This window comes from Cryptotermes secundus, unplaced genomic scaffold (assembly GCF_002891405.2).
Source record: "Cryptotermes secundus unplaced genomic scaffold, Csec_1.0 scaffold1689, whole genome shotgun sequence".
Classification (NCBI taxonomy): domain Eukaryota; kingdom Metazoa; phylum Arthropoda; class Insecta; order Blattodea; family Kalotermitidae; genus Cryptotermes; species Cryptotermes secundus.
Window position 1 is genome coordinate 282,639 of NW_019740674.1, and position 27,592 is coordinate 310,230.

The 27,592-nt window shown below is 42.1% G+C and overlaps 1 long non-coding RNA gene across 1 annotated transcript in view; it reads right to left on the reverse strand.

The window, feature by feature from the left end:
* Positions 1 to 19,185: 19,185 nt before the first annotated feature.
* LOC117282958 overlaps positions 19,186 to 27,592 on the reverse strand; it is a 24,108-nt gene continuing 15,701 nt past the window's right edge. The window contains exon 3 of the long non-coding RNA XR_004513918.1: positions 19,186 to 19,664. This is a non-coding gene — a long non-coding RNA (uncharacterized LOC117282958). The remainder of the gene's footprint in view (positions 19,665 to 27,592) is intronic.

The window sequence follows — 27,592 nt, forward strand, 5'->3', positions numbered from 1 at the left end:
ATGTCTTTATATTGTCACGATTTAGGGGTCTGCGTGTGACAGAAGAAGAGCTTTGCATTGGATGATTGGATTTATTGCACCTTATACATTCACACAACTCGGGACTACAGGTAATTACAGCGCTATCGCTCATCCACACACTTTACAGTTCACCGTTACACAAGCACTAGGATTATGTCTTCACTAGTCGTATCCTTGCAACGGATTTATAACAGCCTGTCACTTCAAATCACAAATGAGGTCTTCTCAAAGTCTAATTCCCTTCTTGCCATTTATTCTTAGTCGCTTTAGACTGCCGTCTCCAGAACTCGGCCCATTTCTCGACAACTCACTGCTCCCTTGGAACTTCTCGCTATATAGCTTCGGAGCGGACCACACGGAAAACACGGTCTTTTATTGTCCCGTATTTTTAGGCGTGTTCACTGATCCGTTGCCTAGCAATAGACGTCCTATTGTTTGCGCGCTGACTCCCACGGGAATGAGTTTACCCAGTCGTTGCCTAGAAATGGGTCTATGTCACAATATTGTCTTTTACTTCTTTAACTATTTAGTCTACATTTCTTCACCTTATCTTCCCACTTACGTCCGACTCTCTCTAAATAACCACTTAACACAGAAGAGATAAATATCTCGAATATTTACACCGCTCACCGGTATAGTGAAATTGCCTTATCAATCTGAACTTGAGGCCCACTGTAAAATTACTTCACGTTCACTGGCATAACAGTCGTGACTGTCTGTCTGACTCGGTGGGGGCAAGGCCATGTTTTGTCGTGTAAGAGAACCGTGATACTACTGTTCTTACCAGTATTTTGCTTGCATGCATAGCCGACTTAAGCACTGCCCTCCGCCTCCGCGCCACTGGACTCAGACATCTCAGTAAACAATAGCGTAATTCGTAAGCATTGTTAAATTTTATAAAAATCCGGCTATATCCTTCTTTTAACAAATCAAAGAGTCCTAAACTGCCCTAGTTAGTTTACGCGTGGTTTGCAACGAAAGCATTCATAAACAAGAAAAAGTGGCGAAGCATAAGAATCGTCAAAAAGAGAGAACACTGCGATCATAAAGGAGTGCTGGTTACAGCGACTTAGTCAAAATTTAATTCAAGAGGAAATCAAGAGGAGACTGTATTCGGGTAATGTTTGCTACCATTCAGTTCATAACATTGTCTTCTCGTCTGCTGTCCAAGAATGTAAAGATTAGAATGTACAAAACTGTAATTTTGCCTAGTTTTGTATGGGCGTGAAGCTTGGTCTCTGATATTTAGGGAAAGACACGGACTATGCCGTTTGATATCAGGGTACTGAGGAGAATACTTGTACCCAACAAGGCTTCGGAGGGAAAACCAGAACAGAGACCATTTACAAGACCTTGACGTAGATGCGAGAATAATATAACAGTATAGCTTAGAGAAATAGGATGGGAGTATGGACTGGATTCATCTGGCTCAAGTTACAGACCAGTGGAGGGATCTCGTGAACAAGGCAATGAACCTCCATAAAATGTTAGGAATTTGAGTGGTTGATCGACTGTTGGTTTCCCAAGAAGCACTCGACTCCATGGAGTTAGTCAGATGGTTACGGTGACATGAATACTACTTGTACAGTCGCGCCTAAACGCCGGATTTATTATACCTGCTGAGATCTTACCGTGTTTTATGTCACACAATGGAAAATTTGTAGCCAAATTATCTCTACTGAATTTTTACAGTTTCAATATGAAATTTCGCCGGATTCTTTCTGAGGCTGTATACACATAATCCAACAAAACTAAAATACTCCGTGGCCTGTAGTCCGCAAGCGAACTATACCGACCGAGCGACAGCGAAGTTAGTGCCAACTTTTGTGGATAGAGGATGTCACGTGGTCAGCGCAACGGATCCTCACGGCCGTTAATCTCGGTTTTCTACACCGGAGCCGCTACTCTTCCATTCAAGTAGTTCCTCAATTATCCTCACGAGGCTGAGTAAACCCCGTTCCAGACCCACTAATTCTCATGGAATCTGGCAGAGCCGGGAATCGAACCCGGAACTCCTGGATCTGTAGGCAGGAACCCTGACCACTAGACCACAGAAGCGGTATCCAACAGTCGAAGCAAAACATAATATCGGTATAATAAATCAAAAATTCCGACAAACCTTCAGAAAACCAGAGGAAGAAATTCCAGGTTACACCAAAACTACACCATCAACAGCATGTTCCAGCTCCAAGGATTATAACCTTTCCTCCGAGTTCCTGTTTTTAATCTGACGTGGTCAAATGTAAATGTTAAGTGTCCTATTTCTTATGACAGATAATATCTAGTTGAAAGAAGAGAAACGACTATGTTTCTCTGTTAAACTAACTGGAACAAGGATTATACTGAAGCAACATTCGTCTGGAATGTCTATACGAATCCAGGAAGACTTGTCGGCCTCCTCCAGTCCAGGTACGGGGCTGACACCGATGTCACTCAAATCAAAATAGGGTTCTACCGCGTTCAGACTGGAACTGAAGTAGATATAAACATATCTCTGTTGCCGAAGGACTACTAACTCCATTAAACAGAGTCCTTCTTGAGAAGTTAACAGGTGCTCAGCTGGTGAAGAACTTCAGGACCACTTACGGAATCGAAGGTTAACTGCCGAGTTCACAGGGGCCTGCCAGATGAACTGAGTCATAACCTTCCATCATATTTAAGATCTATTTTAAAATTAGGCCTACCTTCCCCTTTGCTCCTGGGTCTTCCAAGTGGTCCTTTCCCTTCACATTTTCTCACTGAAGTTTCATAGGTATTTTCATCTTTCTCTTGCGTGCTACATAGCTCACACATCTTGTCCTCTAAATTAAGAATATCCGATAAACAGTAAAAACGATGAAGCCCTTTATTATGCAATTTTCTCCACCCTCCTGTTACTTTCTTAGGTCGAAACTCTCTCCGCTGCACCGTTTTAAAAAATCCTTATGCTTAATTTGCAGGGCAGTCTTCAAGAACGTGCAGTATCTTGTCCTGCTCTTAGACTATTGGTGTGCTACGTTGCCACTTCTATGACATGTTTCGACCGCAGAAAGTCGTCATCATCAGGGAATTGGGTTTATGTAACTGCTGCACCGTACTGCTTTGCGTGGAATTATCTATGTGACGATGACCTTTTGAGGTCGAAACATGTCGCAGAAGTAACATTTATGAAAAAAAAAGTGACAACGCAGCACAACACCAGTCTACGAGCATGAGAAAAGTTGTACCTCCAAGACAGCCCTTGCAAATTCAATCATTGATCAGCGCAACGGGATGCTGAAATATAAAACATCCTTAGTCTATATTCTTCTCTTAAAGTAGAAGAATGTTTTTAGTTTTTTGTTGGGGTAGGGTGACACTGATTTCACTTGGTACGTCAGCCACTAACTGGCCAATTGGACCAGCCCCGGATGATGATGATGATGATGATGATGATGTGTTGATTTGACGGTGGAATGAGAATTGGTAGGAGAAACCGAAGTACTCGGAGAAAACCTGTCCAAGTGCCAATATGTCTACTACAAGACCCACATGACCTCACCTAGGCTCGAACCCGAGTCGAAGCGGTAGGAAGCCAGCGACAAACCGCCTGAGCTATGGTACGGCCAAGTGGAAGAACTTGTGTAAAGGACTGGCCGCGCCATAGCTCAAGCGGTTTGTCGCTGGCTTCCCACCGCGGCAGCCGGGGTTCAATCCCGGGTCTGATCAAGTGGGATTTGTAGTGGACAAAGTGGCGCTGGGGCGGGATTTCTCCGAGTACTTCGGTTTCCCCTGCCAATCTTCATTCCACCAAATTCTCCATCATCATAATCAGCCGGGGAAAGCTACAATAGGCCAATCAGTGGCCGCCGTGCCGAGTGGACCCAATTGGACTCCACCCCCCACTAAGCGAAAAATTTTAACGTGTAAAGGATACCAAACAACAAAGCATTTGTTCTTTTTTCTGCGTTACTGCATGATATTCTGGGGTGCAGTTTCTTAGCTTAAAACGCAATAATGATTCATATGACAGAGGTAGATTCCTGTATAATGAACCCGTATATAACGGACATCTGACTGTACAGATGTGAATTTCTGGAGATCCGGAGGCACTAAGAAGGTTTTTAATTAGAGAACTACTTAAAATGAGAAAGAACCCCAAAACAAAACCTTCATGCAATCGCTGTTTGTTTTTCTATGTTTATGGCGTACACTGGCTATGTATCCTACGGTCTATATCTATGATCCTTCACTCGGAAATAGGGGATATCAGCGATAACGGACGTACTGTATATTATAATGAGCGTTTACTGTATTTCCAAAAGCTAGCCAATGGACTGTATACTACAGAAAGAGAATCCAGTCTGTACCTTCACATCTTACATCCCCAAGATCCGTCTATTGTTACGCCTTCAGAGATATATAAACACTTAAACCTAGGCGCCGGACTTGCGAACCGGTGCATGGACTATCACCTGCTGAAAACAAAGCCCGGTTGGAGTGGAACCCAGTGTACCATCGCCTGTAATGCCGACACGATCCGGCCCATTGGTCACATAAAGCTACTGCACGCACGGATTCATATTAATCAATGGAACTGATCTACTGCTAAATGTGAGATAATTCTGCTCCTGCCAAACACGTATGAATTTCTCGTACGAGAAATTTATATTCAATACTTCCCAGAGGTACATCACGAATTGCGATAAAAATTCAATCACATTTTTACCACAGCAAATGGGATTAATGAAAACAATTATATTGTCAAGTTACTGTTGTGGAAAGATGCTATTCATATTCAGGAACACCTGTGATAGGTGATACAGCTGTTGGTAAGTGTCGCCAAGTATTTCATCCATTGTGTATGTTGAAGCCCACATATCCTTCAACACTGCACACGATTAAAGCAGCAGGACATCGAAAACAAGGGCTTATAATGGGTCACAGTCGTTATTTTGCGGGAAAATGTGAACTTCCTAGTTAATCCGATTTTTTTTTCAGTTTTGTTTTGGTGGGGGGGGGGGGNNNCAGTCCACTTGGTACATCGACCACTAATTGGCATGCCAGATGATGATTACGATGGAGTGTGAAGCAATCGGTAGAATGAGAATTGGCAGGTGAAAACGAAGTATTCGGAGAAAACCTCCCTCAGTGCCACTTTGTTCACCACAAATCCCACATGACCTGACCTCGGCTAACCGCCTGAGCTATGGCGCGGCCCTTGTTAACAACCATAATAATAATAATTGTAGAGCAAAGATAACGCATAACTAAATGGTGTCAATGTATGCGTACAAAGCGAAATATAGTTCCTATGTAACAATATTTGGAACTTTCTCTGGCAATCAACCTCCAGCAGCTCTGCCATGGAAAAGCTACCAATTCACTCCGTAAGCTCTTACTGGCATGGCTGACCATCCGAGAGGACTTCATTCACGTAGACCATTGGTATGACCGTACGGGCCCGAATACAAACCGACCATCTTTCTAATGAGAAAAACAGAACAATTTTTCTTTGGAAAAAACTGAATTTTCATTTAGTTCTGACTATTGTAAGTAAAACGAAGTAAAAAAAATTACAGTACATTATTACAAATTCTAAATTTAAGTAACTTAAATATAACTCTTGGCATTTGTACAAATATTACAATTAAATGTAAAGTTTTCCTTGTGCTTAACTAATTAAGCACTACGTCACGAAGGCGTATGAAGGAGTAGATGTATAGATCCACATTTTCTTGACCTCGGCACTAGTTGTGGGTGAGTGGTCAGCTTCACGTGTCTGCCGTTTTACGTCCGGGGAAAGAGCCCTCGGTACCCATTGGATAGGAGACTGGGTAGGCCCTAGAGCCAGTCTGGACGACGTCGAGAAAATTCTTGACCCCACCGGGACTCGAACTCCGACTCTTCGGTCGTCCAGCCCGTCGCCAGTTGCTATACCAACTGCGCTCTCCTCACAACAGTATTCTGCATATTTATTCTTAGGGCCACGAAAATATGGCGACCAATTTTTTTTTTTTTTTGAAGCTGCATTCGAAAAAATCTCGCCTTATGTTCGGGCTAATACGGTAGGCCTATACAAATCAACGGCCAGCAGTTGGTCATTATTAAATCGCTGAATTTCTGCGCGAAATATTTCAAACATTACGAACCACTGATCTGTAAACTGAAGTATAAAACCATATAAAGATTTGTTAGCACGAAAGTTAACTCTCAGTTTCAACGTAAAATAGACTTTTACTGCACATTAATTAAAGTTGGCTTACAGCCTGGAACTTTTTCCCCGCTTCTGCACTTAGCTACTGCGGTTTCTCGGGGGAGGTAGAGGCTGCTCTCCGCGGCGGTCGGGCTGGTGTCAGCCGCGAATTGGAGCTGCGGAGTCGCGGAAACCTCCCGCAACACTTTCACTCCCACTCGAACTTATGCGGCTTGCCGTGTCTATCGCGGCAGAAAAATGTGAACAAAACGTTAGCCCGCTGCTTCGTTCCACTACCATTCTCTGCTTCATATTTAGCGACTCTGTTCAACCGCATACGGTCAGGGTTTGATTCCCGTCTCGACCAGTCTCCCATCCAACGGGTACCAGGGGCTCTCTCCCCGGGAGCAAAGTGGCCGGTGCGTGAAGCTGAACACTCAGTTCCTTCTATCGCTGAGGTCAAAAATAGTGGAGCTATACCTCCACTTCTTATACGTATTTTCAGTTCATCAGTAATCTGTCGTACGACAGGTCAACAGTCTCTTCCAAAACAGTTCCTCCACTTAATGCGATCTAGAGCTTTATCCTTCAAACAAAAATATCCTCTTTTGTCCCCAAGGTCATCCGGCATCTTCTTACGTCTTTTTCCTCGTCTTCTGGTCGCATACATGGTATCTCTGTTTTTGGAAAGAGACTATCCAGGAAAAGTGATAATGTGGTAGTTTTTCCATTTGCTTTCCACATCGCAGTACAACAGCCGTTCAAACCACTCTGGTCACGCCTGTTGCTATATGAACTTGAACCATCTCGAGCATCATTTGCTCTGTGCTTCAAGTCGCTGCTGATGACGCTGCTTCCGGCGTATTTATGGTATTTATGGTGTGATAATAAATTAAGCCAAGGAATAGTATTTCTTTCAGTTTCTTGGAGTGGGGGTGAAACTGAGTCCACTTGGTTCTGCGGCCATTAACTGGCTTACTTTACCAGCCCCCGATAGGTGATGATAAATGTGGAGCAGTTGGTGCAATGTCAACTGGCAGGGTAAACCACCTGCCCTACTGTCATTTCGTCCACCACAAATCCCACATGACCTGACCCAGGCTCGAACCCGGGCTCCCGCGGTGGAATAGCCCAGGGAAAACTTTACCTTTATTTTGCTCAACCGTAGAATAGTGTCCAGTGCGAAGACAATATTGTGACAAGCCAATTTCTAGGCAACGTCCGAAATACGCGCACGCAACAATAGAAAAGGCATTGCAAGAACTGTTTTCTGTGGTCAGCACTATGCCCATTGCTAGGCAACTGGTCGGTAAACACGTTTTCGCAGAAGCGTACCGTGGTATAATAAGACGTCCATTTCTAGGCAACGGAGCTGTAAATACCCATACGAATTGTTGAGAGATGGTGTTTTCCGTGGTGTCCGCCCCGAGGCTACACAAAAGTGAATTCCAAATTTAGAAATAAGGCATAATCTGCTGTCCGGAGCTTGGACTGACAGAGGCCCGGTATATATATTATACATTTTTTATCATGTTTAACAAGTGAAATGTAAATATCCTTTACATTATGACAAATGACTTACTACTGCAGACAATGACTGACAAAAGACAGACCTGTCATCTCGTCAGAGAGGGCGCCCCCAAAAAATAAGACCGTACTGTCAAACAGTAATAAATATCTGGTCATGAGCCCCTGACGGAGTTCGACACCAAGCCTTACTGACTGACCGTCAGTCGCAATGTGGCTTTCAGTTTGACTTTGTGCAGTCAGTCGGAGAATAGCTGTTGTGGAAGAACGAGAATGACAACTGAAGGAGTACAAAAGAGTACGATGCTAGCCTGAGAAAAGTAGACTTCATATGTGCTGCAGCTGCAGTGAGACTCTTATAAATCCGTTGCCAGGATATGACTTGTGAAGACTGAGAAGACTTCGCGTGTCCTAGTGACTGCTGAAGTGGGTACATTAGTGATAGGGCTATAACTGATTGTGAATAAGAGAAATTGTAAAAGGAGGTCTTAATTACCCAAGTCAAGCAATCCAGAACTCATTATTAGTCACGCAAACCCCGGATACGTGACAATATGATTATGCCCATATCCTAATCTAACATATTATCCCGGCACTGCCTTAATGATGAATACTAGAAGACTCAGTCTAAGTGGGCGACGAATGAAATTCAAACCGGTGAACACCCGAGTACAAAGAGAAGTCCTACCGGCATATCAAACTGCTCAGTACACACACGTAGCAGTTACTGCTAGCATTGGCCGCGCCATAGCTCAAGCGATTAGTCGTTGGCTTCCCACCGAGGCGGCCGGGGTTCGTTCCTGGGTCTGGTCAAGTGGGATTTGTGGTGGACAAAGTGGCGCTGGGGGGGGGTTCTCCGAGTACTTCGGTTTCCCCTGATAATCTTCATTCCACCAAATTCTCTATCATAATCGCCCGGGGCAGGCTACAATAGGCCAGTCAGTGGCCATGCCGAGTGGACCCAGTTGGACTCCACCCCCCACTAAGCGAATTTAAAAAGAATACTGCTAGCATTATACTTTCATTAATTTTACGATAAAATTGAAATACTGGCCCTATTTACGTATAGCATGTACATATCATAACAGATTCTGACGCATAACATGTAATGAACGGACGCTGCTGATATTCTGATTGCTCTTACGGGATTAACTGTCAAAATTTACACAATGTAATTATTATTACTGTTCCTCCATTGCAGTCGCAGCGCAGATGTCATATTAAAAGCAAAATACGCGGCAAATTCTCGTTAAACAGCCAAACAGCCGCACTTCTGTTAGATTTAATCAAAACTGTTAGTTCAGGCCTTTTCACGTTTGTTCGTCAACGATACACAGAAGCGTCCGCCTTATTCACAAGCCGCGAGGCTTTTATCTCTTACATAATGTTTCAAATATATTCTTTATGGTTGACTAACTTCATGAAGCTGAGCTCTTCTTGAAAAACTAGCAATCCCTGCATTTTAAAGAGCTCAAGGGTAAATTACTGCGCTTAAGAGTCCACAGCGTTCCACATTCCTAGCCAGATGAATCCATTCCACGTCCTCATATTCTGTTCCCAAACGATTCATTTTAATAATATCAGCTTCCTCTCTAAATATAAGTCTTTCCAGCTAGAGTTCTGAGTAAAAATTAAAAAGTTTACCAACAAAATCACTCAAAAATGTAAATACCAGTACCGTTTGAATTTGGCGTCTAGAACGTAATATACATACTATTGTCAGTACGTTAAATGTCAATGAGACATACATTACACTAACGCCACCTAACGTGTCACGTAACGGTCTGAAAACGAGACCTGCAAGACCGAGAACGTCATTAGGCTCACAAGGCCTGGTATGCAGAAAATACACTATTAAGATGCAGGACTGCAGTTAGTGTTGATAACATTGTGCATAATTAATTCAGCACAGAAACAATTTTACCTTGCCATTAAGTTTCTCTGACTTTTTTTTTATTTAAAATCCATGTGCAAATTACATTGACGAATGGATGATCAAATGTATAAATACAACCCTTAGGCGCATCTAAATGTAACTAAAATTCGATTCCTACCTCCAACACAGCTTCTACACTATAAAGATAAGTCGAATAATGAAGTTCCATTTTGACAAATAGACGGAAATTACAACACCGTCAGTGCTGCCAAGTGCCAAGTTAGTGAATATTAAACTAACTAACTAAAACTAACTTCATGGAGTTGAGTCCTTCTTGAGAAGCCACCAGTCGCTCAGCTACTCAAGAATTTCTAAACACTTCATGGAACCCGAAGATTCAATACCGTGTTCACATACTGCCTTCAAACGTTCCAGATACTGAACCAGGTGAATTCCTTCCACACCTCTCCATCCTATATCTCTAAGATCCATCTTAATTTATCTTCCCACCAAAATAAATGCTTTAGGCCTATAACCATGTACGCTTCGTTAAACAACTCAAAACTTTAAAGACAAATATAAGGGGCCTACAGTGGCATACTGTGTTTCATCTCACTGCACGCAGTTCCTTCTGCTATTATAACCAATCACCTCCGATGAGCTGATAGCGAGGTGTTCTATGATTATATGCAGTGCTAGCATAAGCCTTATTACAAGATAAACTAATATTACATCCATGTGTGTACAGCCTATGTGAAGTTATGAAGATTACACCTAGAAAATTGGTATCAGGTATAAATTCAATTGTTATATGATAGTGATGAAGGTCTGAATATACAGCCACCGAGGGAACAGCGTAGCTCCCTTCTGCGCCGTATTTAATCTCGCATTTGCATGTCAGTGCTCGGTAACTAGCAGCATCAACGCTCTTTCTTTCATGTTCGCGTAATGCAATTGCGATCCAAAAAAATCTGATTGTTTTATTCATTGCATGTATGCAAAAATTTCACGCAGCGAAATCCATTTAAGTTTTATGTGACAGTACATAAAACGTGCTGAGTAAGGTCACCAAAAAACGTTAGCTTGGAATGGTCCCAGAACCAAGTTTAAATTCTAAATTATTTACGTGCTTCAAATTAAATTACAAAACACATATAAAATATATACGTTTGTCTCAAGCAGCTATAACACTTCCATAACCCCTTTAGACACTAGTCGTATGTATGGGTTGGCTCTCATGATTAATATATATTAAATATGTATATCAATCAATATGTATATTAAAAAACCGTGGCCTGTAGTCCGCAAGCGAGTATACTGACCTAGCGACCGCCGCTTGTCGGCGAAGTTAGTGCCAACTTTTGTGGATAGAGAGTGTAGCGTGGTCAGTGCAACGGATCCCCACGACCGTTAATCTCGGTTTTCTAGACCGGAGCCGCTATTTCCTTGAAATAGCTCCTCAATTATCCTCACGAGGCTGAGTGGACACCGTTCCAGGCCAACTACTTCTCAGAAAATGTGGTAGCGCCGGGAAACGAAACCTAGACCTCTAGTCAGGAACTCTGACGACTAGACAACAGATACCGTTTAAGAGAATTTAGTGGTTACTTATTTTCCATTACATTTCTCCGTCTGTCTAAAGGTATGAAACGAATTTTTAAATAATACACGAAACACAAAAATAAACCAATTTAAAATTTGAACTTAAAAAACATTAAACGGTACATATGTCATACACCGGAGCGAAGGAATTGGTTATTCGTGTTGTATTCTATTTAATTCACAATAGGTCGTTAAGTGGGATTCGGGATACCTCAGTCTATAGCGACGGACTAAGGGATGTAAAGCCGTGGTTCGATCCATAGCGTTCAAACCGGCTCTAAGGCCCACCCAGCCTGCTATTCAATGGGCACCCGTGGAGGAGAGCCTCTTTCCCTGGGGGTAAAGCGGCCGGAGTGTGAAGTTGACCACTCACCTCCATATAGCGACTAGGTCAAGAATGGTAGGACTACACCTCCACTCCCTATACCTTTTTGTGGCGTACTGCTTAATTGCTTAATTAAATACAGGGAAAACCTTACCATACGTAGCACAGTATAGAACTGTATAATTACACTGCTCTACTTGATTTCTGAGGAGGAAATTACCTTAAATATGGTAACTGTGTTTGATTATTAAACGGGATATTTTTACAACACAATACAGCATCAATTTACAGTCCTATCCGTCTAACACGCCTTCACTTCCATGTAACTATACAGGGAAAATTATCCCTGTATTGAAGCAAGAAGCTGTGAAGCCCCGGCACTTGGAAGTAACATTGAACTTCGGTTTTAGGTAAGGAAAAGGACCAGCTTAACGCTACGACCAACTTTACTCCTAGCAATCAGACCGTGTAACCCGAAGGGGCACGCTGCACACTCATCACATTCGGTTGTCCATTTCATTTTATTCATTAACCCATATAATGAACGAACTCAATCCATGGAGCAGCGTCTTCTCTAAGAAACTGACAGTCGCTCAACTCGTCAATAAGTTTCTCGCCTTTAACGGAGGTCGAAGATAAATTATCGTGTTCGCATGAACCCCCCACTGGAGCCTACACTGGGCAAACTGTATCCATACACATCCTTATAAGCTAGAAGGTAAAGCTATCCCTGTAACAGGCCGTGAAGACCCATAGGGTTGTGAGACGTCGAGGCTCCCACATTTTCTAGACCAGCGTTGGCCAACCTAATACATCTCGAGGGCCAAATTTAGTTTATAGAACACCATCAGGGGCCAGATACAGTGTTTCTTTCAGAAGAGTGGTCCGAGAGTATTGTCCCCCAAACTGAATTGTAACCGTTCATTCTGATTGGAGGACTGTTGTGTGTTAATTAAATCTGTATTAAGTTAAGATTACAAAATTACAAACAAAGAGATCCGGCAGATAGCCAGCTCTTACACGCGGAAGGGACATATTTCAAGTTTTGCTATGTGGACAGGAAGTACCATCTGGTACTTTCCTGGAATTCTTGCAGTTTCAGCAAAGTCGGAAAGTCTTTGAAAATTTGAGAGCTGACAGCTTGGGACAGCTATAACTTAGAAGTGGGACGGCCGGAGCCTCATACCCTGATCGTAATGCATCAAGGGGCTGTCAACCTTAGCGTCAGGTCAGCATCTGCCAGAATCACATAGCAAAGGAACATGATTGGGAATTAAAAATTTATGGAANCGAGGCTCCCACATTTTCTAGACAATCGGCTCACAGATTGCAGTAAGGTTGTCAAACCTTAAGCGCCGGCCGGCCGCCCTTTACCCCCCGAGGAAGATTCCGAACACTCACTTCTATTAGAGCCTGGGTCCACCCCAGGGCCATAGTGCGGCTGGAAGGATTAGGTAAACTGAAAAAAAATTTCAATAACCTCCATTGGGACTCGTACCTACGACCTTATGCCTTGTAGCACAGTTCCTCAACCAACTACGCTACCGCGTACCCCTAAGCTAGATCTTTTTCAAATTAATACTAATATTATCCTGCCATCTATGTCAAGGAATAACAAGTGGTCTCTTCCCTCAAGTTTTCAGACTACAATTTTGTATGTATTTCTCACCTCACCGCCCCACCATGATACATGCCCCATCATCTACTTATTTTTTTAATCAGCCATTCTAACAATATATGGTAAATTATACAGATATGAAGCTGCTCATGATGTAATTTTATCCAGCTTTCTCTTACTACCGCTTACTTAGGTCTACATAGTAAGTAATTTCTTCAGTACCCAGTTCTCCAGCACCCTCATTTTATGTTTCTGCTTAGGCGTAAGACACAAAGCTTAACGCCCACACAACTAGTACGGCTAAGTTTTTGTATATTCATTACGATAAGCGTAATTAGCTGTCCCAGTTCTCGACACGTATACGCCTACTGACAACGCAAAATATCAGATCGTAAGAACTGACCGTTCTCTCTAATGCGAGAGCATCTGATATGTGCAAGATACTAAAGCGGCAACGTCTCTTAATTCTATTTGGGAGGTATCCGGTTCGAATCTCGGTCAGCCCGACTATGCTGACTGAGATTTCAATCTATCCACATAAATGCCGGGATAGTACCTTAAATTAGACTACGACCACTTCCTTTCACATAATTTCAAATTCATTATCATCCAATCATTCGACAGCCAATCACGGTGGCCGTGCAGTCTAAGGCATGAAATGTCTTTGCCCGCTCGAACACTGGGATCGTGGGTTCAAATCCCACTCAAAGCATGGGTGTGTCTGCGTTTATTTTGCGTTTGTTAGGTAGCGGCCTTACGACAGGCTGATCTCCCGTCCAAGGAGTCATATCAACTGTCTAAGATTACGAAATTGGAGCCTGACGAGCGGTTCACCGATGCCCTGTGCTCCAAGTGTGAGCAACAGGAACAGAAGAAGAAGAAGAATCGACACTATACGCCACAGTCCGAGTTATTGATAATGATCTTAAACACAATACAAATAAATACACAGACTTATATGTGCTTCCATTATCACCTGGGTCTATATTACTCGTCTTACTGGTGTACGATATTGGAGAAGTGTCCTGGAAAAGCGAGTAAAGAGCACTAAGTATGTGTCTGAAGCTAAACATTTCGCTTTGTCGACAAATTATGGCATGTCCGCAAAGAAGATGTATCAATTAATGTCGTATGAGAAAACGCTCTTTGATCTGGGAACAAAGCAAAAAGCCACAAATACCCTCTGCAAAATGTCGAGTTGCAGAACGCCAAAGGACGTGTACATGAACGGCACAATGATATGTGGCTGCATAAATCTATACTTTATAATCACACGATACTGTGTAGAATATTACAACAGTGAATAATGCATTCACATTAAATTATATTCTAGATCAGTGCGCATGATATTTTAGTGAACAGAGGGTGATTCATCATTTCTGTGAAACTTCAGTACACTCAAAGGAAGAGGAGATTTATATAGGCTTACGTATATGTAATACTTCAACATTTCATTGTGGAGGGCATTTACGAACTACGCAAATGCATACAACAAATTTAAATTAGATCCAATGTAACCAATTTTTAATAGTTCAACACATTACATTTCTTTACATGTTTCGGTCGAACTTCAACTACAAGAGGCTTGCCAACATTACACAGTTTCCCAGTATTCCTCAGTCGAAAGAAGTGCGTAGATTAATTTCATTTCATAACGTTTGAGAGCCTCTTGTAGATGGTCTGGCCGATCTAGGTCAAAAAAAAATGTAAGGCAGTGTAAAGTTTCAGACAATTACAAATTTATTACGCTGGATGGAAATTCAATTTACTGAATGGAAAGTGAAACAGTGACCAGTGTCTACCACTGACAGCACAAGCCTATGCATGTTTCAACGGAGATATGTAAGTACTAGTAACTGGGAACGGGCTGAAAACCCACAGTTCGGTTCTCAGGAGGCGCAAGAACTTTTCTCTTCGCCCACCGCACGCAGACCGGTTCTGAGGCGTACTGAGCCTACTAGCCTGTGTGCATTGAGAATTCTTCCTCCAGGGATTAAGCGGCCGGAATGCGAAGCTGATTATTCATCTCCATCTAGAGCTAAGGTTATGAATACATGGGACTACACCTCAACTTCCCTATACTTCCATGGCGCAGACCCAAATAATGTTAGAACAGACGCATTTTCATTAAATTTGATGTGTAGGCCCACGTATTAATGAAATGCAGTTCCATCTTCTACCATAAAGCAAACGGACATAACGGACGCGCGAATTTTTTCTTTAGAAGGGACATTATATACAGAACCTACCTACCTACCTACCTACCTACCACTCACCGCTACAGCCCTGGGTGAGCCTTGGCCTCCTCTACCACCAGTCTCCACAACCAATACGTGCTGCCAAAGGAATGGACCGACGCATGATGACCCGAGGCTGGTTGTTAGGTTTCTGAACAAAATTATTTTTACGGGAAGAGGTTGTCAGCCTCATGCCAAACCCACACCCTGGAGGACCAGGGTATCTCTCTTAGTCTGGACTCTACCCTCTGACCTTTCCGGCATGGGTGACCCTACCGGTAGTTAAACTACCGCCGGTATAACGCTCCAGGTCACAGAGTCACGCAAGTCCCACCACCACGACAAGGTGAGACACCTTTCATTAAATACTGAAACCACGGAATTTTGTATGGCCAGAGCGCTTCGAAAAATATTCAACCTTCGTTGAGGTAATCTTCTCAAAGACAGTGTGGAATAACAAAATGGTGGCAGAGCAATATATATATTTAGCTTTGTGTTCGGTGGCGGTAATTAATAAAGCACCAAAATGAGGTATGTAGAATTATGTGTTAAGATACGACATAAACACAGCAGACAAACCCTTTACAAAGCATGTTAACAATTACAAACAAAGCAACAATCTCAAACTTTAGGTCGTAGGCCTATGTGACAAATAGAACACAAAAGGGATCTTTAATTATGAAAACTGTGCATAGAAATGGACCTCTAACTTACATAAACATGATTTACAGACTCTGCTAGCCTCCTCTTGCCTAAACCAATTGAAATACTGCCGGCCACGGTAGCCGAGCGGTCTAAGGCATGAACTGTCTTCGCTCACTCGGAAGCCGGGATGGCGGGTTCCAATCCCACACAAGACATGGATGTTTGGTGTGTCTATGTCTTTATTGTGTTTGTGTTGTCCTATGTTTAGGTATAGGCCTTGGACGGGCTGTTCACTCGTCCAAGGAGTCCTACCGTCTGTAAAATGATCAATGAAACTGAGAAATCAGCCTAATGCTCCAAAGTGGGAGCGAAAGGAAGGGGGGGGGGTGAAATACTCGTTGGTAAAGGAACCCAAAGCACCCTAATTTCTTCCAAGACTGTTAAAATGCAGTCAGATCGAGAACTGAACTTTACCTCTAAAATTATGAATTTAATTAATGCAAGTACTAAGAACGATAGACTTGAAAGGATTCTGACAATGGTGTACAGTGTACTTCTTTTGGCTTATTTTGGACTTCACCCATCGTCTGGTATGTAAAAGACAAAAAGATAAAAACCACGACGTTTCGGAGACTGGATCTGTCTCCGTCTTCAGGTGGATAGGGAAGGATAAACCTACTCAGTTGGGCCCCTTAGAAAGAGCTAGTCTCAATCACTGGACGAGACACTGAGACTGAGACTAGCTCTTTCTAAGGGGCCCAACTGAGTAGGTTTATCCTTCCCTATCCACCTGAAGACGGAGACAGATCCAGTCTCCGAAACGTCGTGTTTTTTTTATCTTTTTGTCTCTTACATACCAGACGATGGGTGAAGTCCAAAATAAGCCAAAAGTACTAAGAACGAGTTTCATGAATTGGACAAAAACGAACATCACTGTTCTCAATGCATAATGCGACTGGATCCAACAGAATTCTTCGACCGGACTCTTGCAGCCGATCAAAGTGGGTCCGCGGTCTAAGACAATAAACATCTTCATCCACTCGAACACTGGAACCGCGGGGTCGAATCACAGTCTAAGCATGGATGTATACGTTACTTCCGTCTTTATGTTATCCTGTTTACGCGACCTCACGATGAACTGATCCCCAACCATAGGTGTCCTACTAGTGAGTTAGTTAGTTATTGGAGAGGGTGTGTTTCCCCATGCACTTAGACCAGTATTGGTCCATTGTGCTTCCCTCTATGATATTCTACCAGTCTCTATACCCTACCGATAATGGTGCTTACCATCAGTCCCGACCGAGCCAGCGAGTTCGGCCTCTACTGGCTTAGCGGTATCTATAATGCTTCCCCCATCTATCGGAGGCGTTAGAGACTACTGTTGGGCGGGAAATGTCCTTGAATTTGGCTCAGTGACCTCCTTTGGAGATATGAGGTTCTTTTACGTGCCGTAAAGCTACGACACGGGACCCACGGCTTAAAGTAGCTCCCGGAGGACTTGTTCACTGAATTTTTCAGCCCTTAAAAATTCCACGACCTCCGCCGGGTTTGAACCCGCGTACCACGAGTTACCTCTAGACTACGGAGGCCGCTAGGTGTCCTACTAACTGTCTATAAGATTCATAGTCTCCGATCAATTCTTAATGGGAACCGGCCAGGGACCCTAAAACGAAGACGACAATTCACAAGACGCACGGGGTCACAACGTCCATAATGAACTGTGCTGTTAATCTCGCAGACGGATCCCAGTAACCCGTCTTGTTTCTCGTGGAAAGGAAGGCGTAGTGAATGTTTTGTAATAAAAGTACAGCAAGCGTTCATGATATTAATTAAACTGTCATAATTATGAAAACTCAAGGTACTTGCAAGCTCTTTTTTTTTTCCATTTCATAATTACTTTGTTTCAGAATCGTACTTAAAGTTTAACTTCATAAAGCGCGTTTTAGGAGCTAGAAACACTGACTTCTGAACACACACAAAAAAAAGAGGAGTTCATGATCAACCATTAAATGCAAGCACACCGAACGTGTGCATGCATTTATTGAAAGTTAATTCTGCTGAAAATTAAATGAGCGTTACATTTTAAAAGACCGTCTTTTGAGTCAGTAATGAGAAAAGGTACTGTAATGTTCCTGTGGACAATAAAACTATCTCTGCTTTACTCATCTCTGTTACTTTCATTATTCAGAACTGTAAATCCCTTACGCATAAATAAGCAATCAGACAAGTATAACTACATTCTGCAACAAAAGACAGACTGTTAACAAAATGATGACTTGTAATCAGAAGTCATCAATTCGAATCTGGAGTGAGACTCTTTCTACAGTGAGATTTTTCATGTTACTTCCGGTAGAATACAGTACCGCGAAATACAACACGACGGCTGATTCGCTAGTCGTTTCCATTTTACCTTATGGAAGTATCTTACCTCATTCGACGCTAAAGTAATATTTATGGTTGATGCAGTGGTCTTAAACAGAGAATCAAAGGCACCGAACATAATCCTGAGATAACTAAGTCTTGTTTAATCCTAAAGACCCGGCAACCTTACAAAATACAGAAATGAGAGAAGTCAGTTCTTTTACAAGCAGATGCCTCTCGAGCGCAGATAAAGGAGTTCTCATGCAGCAGCATTTCAATTAGTTTCAAGTGCATGTCAGTGTCACACTGTCGGCCTCCACGTCAAACACTGCTCAAATGCAATGTTTCATATGCCTGAGTACTACTAAACCGCGTGAGATCTCTCACATTAAAGAAGGAGCACAGACTAAGACTCTCTGATAGCTGAGGAGAATATTTACACCCAAGAGGAACCAAGTAACAGAGGACGGAGTAAATGCATATAAAGGTGGTCCATAACTTCTGCTCTGCACTATATACAGAGTATACAAAAGTCAGTTAACTGGTTACTAAAATGTTCTTAAAATACTTTAGAAATGTCTTTATTACTTACTGAATTTACAAAAATTGTTCGAAAAGAATTCCTTCATGTTCATTGCGGATCATATGACCTGGAAATGAAACGAGGCAATATTGATCCACTGAAAGTGGCCATGTTGTGTCCTCTAGCTGAAAGTTTTCTTCGTGTTCAGTAGTTCAAATTTGTGCCAAACAATCAGATTCTAAAGGCTTCTGATATTTGGAATTACTGGGTTCTGGGGCTTTGTCCATTGTCTGATATTCTAAAAACTAGAGAATTGGATCTGCTTCCTTCCTCAGGTGAAGGAGCCACCTACTCTGTTGGGTCCCTTAGGACGAACTAACCTCAGTCCAGTCATTGTGGTTAGCGTTGTTTTCTCTAGCTATTCAAACACCGGACGATGGTCAAACTCCAAAAACCCAGTAATCGTAGATTTGAAGCATTTATTTAAGTGTCAACACCAATGAACACAAAAGTTATTCAAAAGAATACAAAATCTTCCAGTAGGAAGTACATACATTAACCTGTATATTCCACAGCATAAAAAGAAATCTAGTTTCAATAATTTTTTCCTCTTTCTCCCTATAAGTTTAACATTGCCTTGGTCTACTGATAATAAAACAGACTTCGCTTCAATATACGAGTAGATCTGTACTTAGTACTTCCAGTGGTAGTTGTCCGATTATTTGTTGTAGTATGACGTGAGCCTAACTTCAGTCTACATTAACACCATCAAGTTCTGAAACAAAACAATGCATCCCATCATAAATACATGCGCACAGCCGAAAAATACAGTAATTGGTTTCATTACAATAAAATTATTTCAGCTTCAAGTCTTCCACAATACACATATCAGAGGAATTCTGTGACATAATAAATTATGTCGATCCAAACTACTCGTACATCGCTGATATCTGTCTACGGTTCTACAGCCTTTGTGGACCTTGGCCACTTTTTCAGTTCCTTAATCCTGTACACAGTCGGCAGGACTCCTTGGACGGTGAATTAGCCCGTCGCAAGGCCGCTACCTACACGCAGAACACAAACAGAATAAACGTAAACAGACATCCACGCCTTGAGTGGGATTCGAACCCACGATCCCAGCGTTCGAGCGAGCGAAGACAGTTCATGCCTAAGGCTGCGCGGTCACTGTGATCGGTTCATTGACCTGATAATGTTCCTAAAAACTCTTCTTCTACTACAGCCATACACGATATTCCTATTAAGAAACCCAGCGGACGGTAAGGCCTAAAGTGCAATAATTCTGCTGCTTAAAAAAGAATATTCTGCAAATGAACACCCATAACCAGCAGCCCAGGCCGTGAAAGCGGCAACGACCCGCATCACAGCATTCGCAAAGCTAAAGGGAAAATGGAGAGGAGTGTATAGTCATGAAAGGAAAGTTGCATTTAAAGAGAACGGTGAAGACAGGGTGTGGAGGCAAATGTATCCACAAGTGCACCACTTTATTAAGTACTCACGAACAACAAAATATACACAATTTCCTGAAGTAATCAATGGGAAGAGAGGACACTTATCCAACTTATACATATTGTGGGGGAACCCACGAAACTTAAATGAACGGCCAACCTCTGAAAGCAGGAAAGCATTCAGTCACTACTATTACTTTCAGAGTGCAGATAAAACTGTTCTTGTTGGCAAAGAGTTTCACTTGAAAACGCTAGAGGTAAAGCAAACGAGAACAAATTATTTCTCTGAACATGCAGCGAATCCCAGATAAGAGTTCCCAGGGCTCCTACAAATGGAAAAAATTAGAAAGTTCACCCAACATTACACCCATCAACAAATCAAAAATCAGATAAATGTATTCCCTTGAGTTGAATCTCACTGCTGTAGGTAAAACACAAGAAGAGAATGTTTAGAGCGTGACCGGTCTTGATCAGCCACATATGAGCTGACCAAAGGGCACCAATGAACACTAAAGTGCTGCGGAAGAAGGTTGTCACTGATGCTATTCTGTTCACCGAAAACATATAGGATCAGCCAGAGAGAACCAACCTTTCGCTTAAAAAATCCTTTCCAGAACCAACGACCATGGTGGATGGGGAAAAAACAAAACAAAAAAACATGCAAAATAAAAGCAGGGTTAAGGGAATTCTCTCGATGATCTTCCTCGATATTACAAGTTGGGGGGGGGGGAAGTTGCGTCTGAAGAAAAGAAAAGGGATTCTTAGTCTATGCTTCCATACATGCCCCAAAGCTTGCCTGAGGTTAGTTCTTCCTAACGGACCCAACACACTAGATGTCTCTCACCCACTCGCCTGAGAAGGGAAACAGATCCAGTTTCCGAAGCGTTGTGTTCTTTAGAATACTAGACGACGGACAGAGTCCAACAGACAACAATCCCGAGTGTTACACACCATCGCAAGAACACTTCGAAATCTACTTGATACAGTACTCTCACGTGTCACAGTGACTAAGGACGGCGTTCGGATTGGTAATTGGATTTATTAACAATATACAGGTTGTACCTAGAAATAACTCTTACACTATTACTGATTTACAGAATTTACAATCACTTCACACTAATCTTCTCAGTCTATTTCCACTAGTCTTCACGGATTTATAACATAGGAACTATAAAAGTCTCCTTAAATCACACAATCCCAATACCACCGCACTACAGCGCACATAAATGTTCACAGGCTGATTTCCTGTACACTTCTGTACCCCCCGAACTTAATGCTTGCTTGTTCGCGTACCTCTGCCATTTCGTAACCGTCTTGAATGAATTCTGCCACTCTTACTTATATAGCCGCGGAACGGACATGCACTACAGTAAACACATCACGTGATCGCTATCCAGCCAGTCAATTGGAGCGCCGGTAGGATCTACAGAAAATATAGCTTCTTCTATTGTTGGGTGTTGGACCGTGTTTACAGAGTTGTTGACTGGCAACGTGTTGATCAAATTCCTTACAATATCAATTCCATATGACTCATTTCCTGCATTGGTTCTGCAGTCAGTGTACATAACTATGGTAACTATTTGAACCACCCACCTTAATTAATAGAATCCTGAAATGTCCAAAAATCGAATCCATTTAGTACATAGCACAGTAGTGCTTACTTTCCTACAGCCATCGTTAACAGACCGATGGTAACGGATGAGATGCGCATTTCACGGATATTTCATGCTCAATGCCTTCCACCCAGAAATTAATGCCTAAATGGGCTCGAGAGAACTAATGCACCTCATTTATTATTATTTTGGACGTTCATAAGTACACGATATATCATAATCATGTTGAAGCATGCAGGATTATGGTCCAATGTCAGTACCAAAAGCCTCCTGGTGCAGCTTGTCTGTCCATCTCTCTACTCCGGAATGTAGTCTTGCGCATTATCACGATTATTATTATTATTATTATTATTATTAGTAGTAGTAGTAGTAGTAGTAGTAGTACCGGTATTATTATCCTCCTCATACTCATAATGCCCTGACCTACCATAGCAACTATACTCAAGGCGATTGTCATGTGGTCTTAAGAAACTTCACTTAATTCTGACGGATCACATGTTCTTAAGCAAAAGTATATTCACTCTGCAGTTTGCAATCTCCCTAACACAGTGACTGAATATATTCTGACATGACGCCTGAAAGCGAAATTAATTCCTCGCTAGGCAACGGCTCGGTAAACACATTCCAGCCGAAGCGAACGCACGCAACAACAGAAGAGCGGTTGCTTGTGGTCCGCGCCGCGCGCGTCGCTATGCAACGGTGCGAAAAACACATCTCTGCAGCAGTGCATCAACAGAGGAAATGGTGTTTTCTGTGGTGGCTGACCCGAGGCTACACGAGGAAAAATTGAAAGCCCGTGTGGAAGAGGGGGCCAAAAACCTCCATTGTAACCCTGTGAATCGTAGAAGGCGACGAAAAGGGAACCCAGTGCCTATGGGTACAACTAGGCCACCCTGTTCCTAGGGGATAGAAATACGGGGATCTGGCTCTCCAGGTTGGCGGAGACTCGAATCTGAGAGTAAAATGTGGCCATGAATCCCGCGGGACTAGGACCTGAGAATGATTTCGCTGACCAAGACCAGCAGCAATTGCCAACAACAGACTCATCCTCTTGTCAAAGAGGACGTTACATAAGGACTATGACCACAAGTGTTCAGTTCATAAAAAAATAAACGTTCTGGTAGTATCAAGGGACTTGTCGACAAGATGAAGTAATTGGCGGCAAACCGCCAGTCGTGAATTAACTCTAACTCTTAAATAGAGCTGAACTGACTTCCGGAGCTGGCAGAATAATGGCAAGAAGAGAACTGGGCTGTGTGAAAGAAGACTTCACAGCGTGCTGCAGTGACAGAGAAGCTGTTATAAATTCGTTGCCAGGATACGACTAGTGAAGACTGAGAAGACTCAGAGAGTCCTAGTGCTCTATAAAGTATGTAGATCAGTAATAGCGCTGTATTACATGTAGTTACGAGCTGAATGTTTAAGGTGTCAATAAATTTAATTACCTAATCCAAAACCTGTCTCTAAGTCATGGGCAAGACACTATAAATCTAGCCATCCCCTGCATAAAACCTTACTTTCCTGGCCTGGTTTACCGTTTCCTTTAAGAAGAAAATCAAGCGTTTTTGAAGATTCAAGAAATTCATAATATGATTACTATAGTATTCTTCCTTATTATCAAAACGGTTAAAACCGTCATAATACTGACAGGCGTCGCTGATTAAACGAGTCGATGATACCCTGAGAACCCAGCAAAAGCACTTCCGGAAATATGCTCTAAGTTCGAGGAGAATGAACACTCCGTCAGCCAACTAAAAACTGTTAATAACAGAGACGAAACTTTCTTGATGACGCCTTCTATGATCATTTTTGTTCAGATTTTTATTCTTTATCATTTGTCGATATTACGAACAGTTAAGATTTACTCCTCCTGATTTCTTTAAAATGTTCCTTCTATTTCCGACTGACGTTACGCAGGAGATTCGACATTTCAGTTCCTCGAATTGCAGACGAAGTCTGAAAGCCCACATGAAGTCTCCAGTTTTATTATTAAGGGTCAATCTGATACTCTTTCTCCATTTTTCTTTACTTTGTATCTTACTTTAACGTTCCCACCACGCGGGTTCAAACCCGGCGGAGGTTGTGGAATTTTTAAGGGCGGAAAAATTCAGGGAACAAGTCTTCCGGGAGGGACTTTAAGCCGTGGGTCCCGTGTCGTAGCTTTACGGCATGTAAAAGATCCTCATGTCTCTAGGAGACCTCTCAGCAAAATTAGGCAACAAGTTTCCCGCCCAAGTAGTTTCCAATGCCTCTGGTAGATGGGGGAAATATCAACTACCGAGGGCCGACCTCGTTGGCTGAACGGAGCTGATAGCACGCACCAGTACCGGTAGGGTATGGCGACAGTAGAAATTAAAGGGGGACGCACAAATGGACCAATAACTGATCTAAGTGCATGGGGAAACCCGCCACCTTTAATAATAATAATACTTTAACAGAAGGAGAGTTTCTCTCTATACTGAAGCAATCGGCTATTCATAGGTTTGTATATACTCGTATTTCCAGTGATCACCTGGTATATGCTACTGCTACCGGAAAGCGCTTCTATAAAAGAAATGCATTAATAATGTGTATATATTAACCGTCTTCTAGTGCATACAATTTCACTTGTCACTTCACACTACATGTTTCGGCATCATTCTGCCATCCTCAGGTGTATTAGTCACGTTAAAACACTGCACTGCCTGGCATCAAGTGTCCATTTATAAAATGATATAAAATGTGTGTTCGTCGTTCTTCAATAATAAAATGTATATATTAAAACTTGTTAAGATCTATCATCTTACAAGTCGTATATCAAACTTGTGTGTAACGCCATTCATTCGCTATGAGAGTCGTTCTTCTTATGTTTTAATTGTGTATATACTGTGTCTTACGATGTGTCTTTCTTATTTGGCTGCGTGCACATAAGAAAGACACATCGTAAGACACAGTATATACACAATTAAAACATAAGAACAACGACTCTCATAGCGGATGAGTGGCATTACACACGAGTTTGAAATACGACATGTAAGATGATAATCTTAACAAGTTTTAATATATAAATATTATTATTGAACAACGACGAACACACATTTTATATCATTTTATAAATGGACACTTGCTGGAAGGCAGTGCAGTGTTTTAACGTGACTAATACACCTGAGGATGGCAGAATGATGCCGAAACATGTAGTGTGAAGTGACAAGTGAAATTGTATGCACTAAAAGACGGTTAATATACACATTATGGATACGAATCAGTGCAACAGGACGCATTAAACCGCCGCCGCCGCCGCCGCCACCACCACCACCTTCTTAATACTATGCATCCTGTTGTGTGTTATAAATAAGGTACATAAAATGTATACAAAAGTATGCAGTCTACACAATATTCTGTATTTAAAACAAAGCAGACACTAACGTATCAACATTTGTTTATAATGACGCTACTTGTTTCGACCCTTATATTGGGTCATCATCAGGCGTACTGAAAGATTCAATTTATGCATTTAAAAACACTCAAGTTCACAATAAGGACCCTTATTGAAGAATTTTATGCAAATAGATGCAATTCAACAACTGAGACTTGTATCACTGTATGTCTGATGATGACCCAGTATAGAGGTCGAAACATGTAGCCTCAATAGAAACAAATGCCGATATGTAGTGTCTACTTTGTTTTATATAAAGAATATTGTTGTTTACACTGCAAAATTTTGTATACATTTTTATTTACTACTACTATCATTATTATTATTATCAGCATCAGCATCCTGTTTGCATTATGTCCTTCGAACTCTCTTACTTTGAGGTGAGATGTTAGGTTATAAATTATTCTCTCCATGGCTTTACAGTCCTTTGTTGGACCTTGGCCGCTTTCTTAAGTTTCTTAATCCTATACACAGCAAGTGGGACTCCTTGGACGGGGGATCAGACCGTCGCAAGGCCGCTACCTACACACAGAGCACAAAACACAGAATAAATACACACAGACATCCATGCCTTGAGTCGGATTCGAACCCACGATCCAAGCGTTGGAGCGAGCGAACAGTTCATGCCTCTCCGCGCGGCCACTGTGACCGGCTACAATATAAATTATTACCTAGATAAAATGGTGTTCTAGAGAAGCTCAAATTGCAGGCCCTTATGATGTAGAGGTAGGGCCCACACATAATAGAGAGACCATACAGGATATAAGCGAAAGGCAAGCTGCCATATTACCAGCTCTTAACAAGATACCAACATTATTCTTGCAACAATTTAGATGATAACTTCCCAGATCTCCTACTCCCAGCGGTTTACATTACAGTAGCTGGTCTGACATTCAATTTGTGTTAATTCTGTACAGGCCTGTGTGTCTCTTGACCTCCAGTCTCACACGTTAACAGACCTATTTAAAACATTTACTTTTCTCCGATGTCTGCATGTAACTGACGATCCGCGACAGAGGGAAACCATTCCGTCAGATATACATTTGGTTTAACCGAAAAATCTACCTACACACGATGCGTAAATGTGAACATATCTCCCAATATTATATTGCAGCCTAATAAAACATACATAACTGTTTCCCTATAAAATCGTTTATAAATACATTAGCCTCAAGGGTGAATTTGTTTTACTAACCATTACAATTTATACATATGGTGTTCACTGTTCGAAAGTAACACAGTTGTAACAATTTAATTTATCGCATGGGACGGCTTATGCCTAGGGCAATTTTCGCTCCGTCGAATTAAACACCATCTATTCTGTTCAGAGCATTACAGAAACCAATTACCGAGCAGGCGACTCGCCTTTTACGTTACTGACTTAATCCCCGAAAAAACAAACAAAGGAAAAAATAACTTGTTACTAAAGTCCAAAACCATTTGTGTACGTAATAGAATTTTGTGGATTATTTCAAGTACTCAATTCTCATAAAGTGGCATTTATTTCGTTATGAACACATCACCACTTTGCCCTGTAAGCTATTACAACACCCACGACTTGGAGGTTACTGTAGTTCTATTTGGATTAAAGAAATTATTTCCGTGAAAACCAACTTTTTAAATGTTAAAAAGGTTACGTAAGAAACGTGTGACTTTGATAATTGCAGTTGGTGATTTTGTTACAGAAACTGATAACCAAGGCCTATGACTGTAGTGTTCAAGGTTAAATTATATTTTGTAGCTATCAATTGTCGACCACAGTGGCCGCGCGGTCTAAAGCATGGACTGTCTTAGCCCGCTAGGATCGTGGGTTCGAATCCCACTCAAGGCATGGATGTCTGTGTGCGTTCACTCTGTTTGTGTTTTACTGTGTGTAGGCAGCGGCACTGCGACGGGCTGATCCCTCGTCCAAGGAGTCCTACCGACTGTGTATAAGATTAAGAGACTGTAGAAGGAGGCAAGGTCCAATAAACGGCTGCAGAGCCATAGATATGTAGATAGAAAGACAGCAATTGCTGAAAGACGTGGAGAATGATTTAAGACAGCTGGGTTTCAAGAGGTGGAGGTAAAAGACAAAAATGATATAGAACAATGGGCTTATGTCGTAAAGAAGAATAAGGTTCTTGGGAGGTCGTACAGCCAAGGCGTAAGCAAGTCAAGTTCATTTAACGGCGCTACCAGAAACTCGGGGGGGGGGGGCACGCGGAAG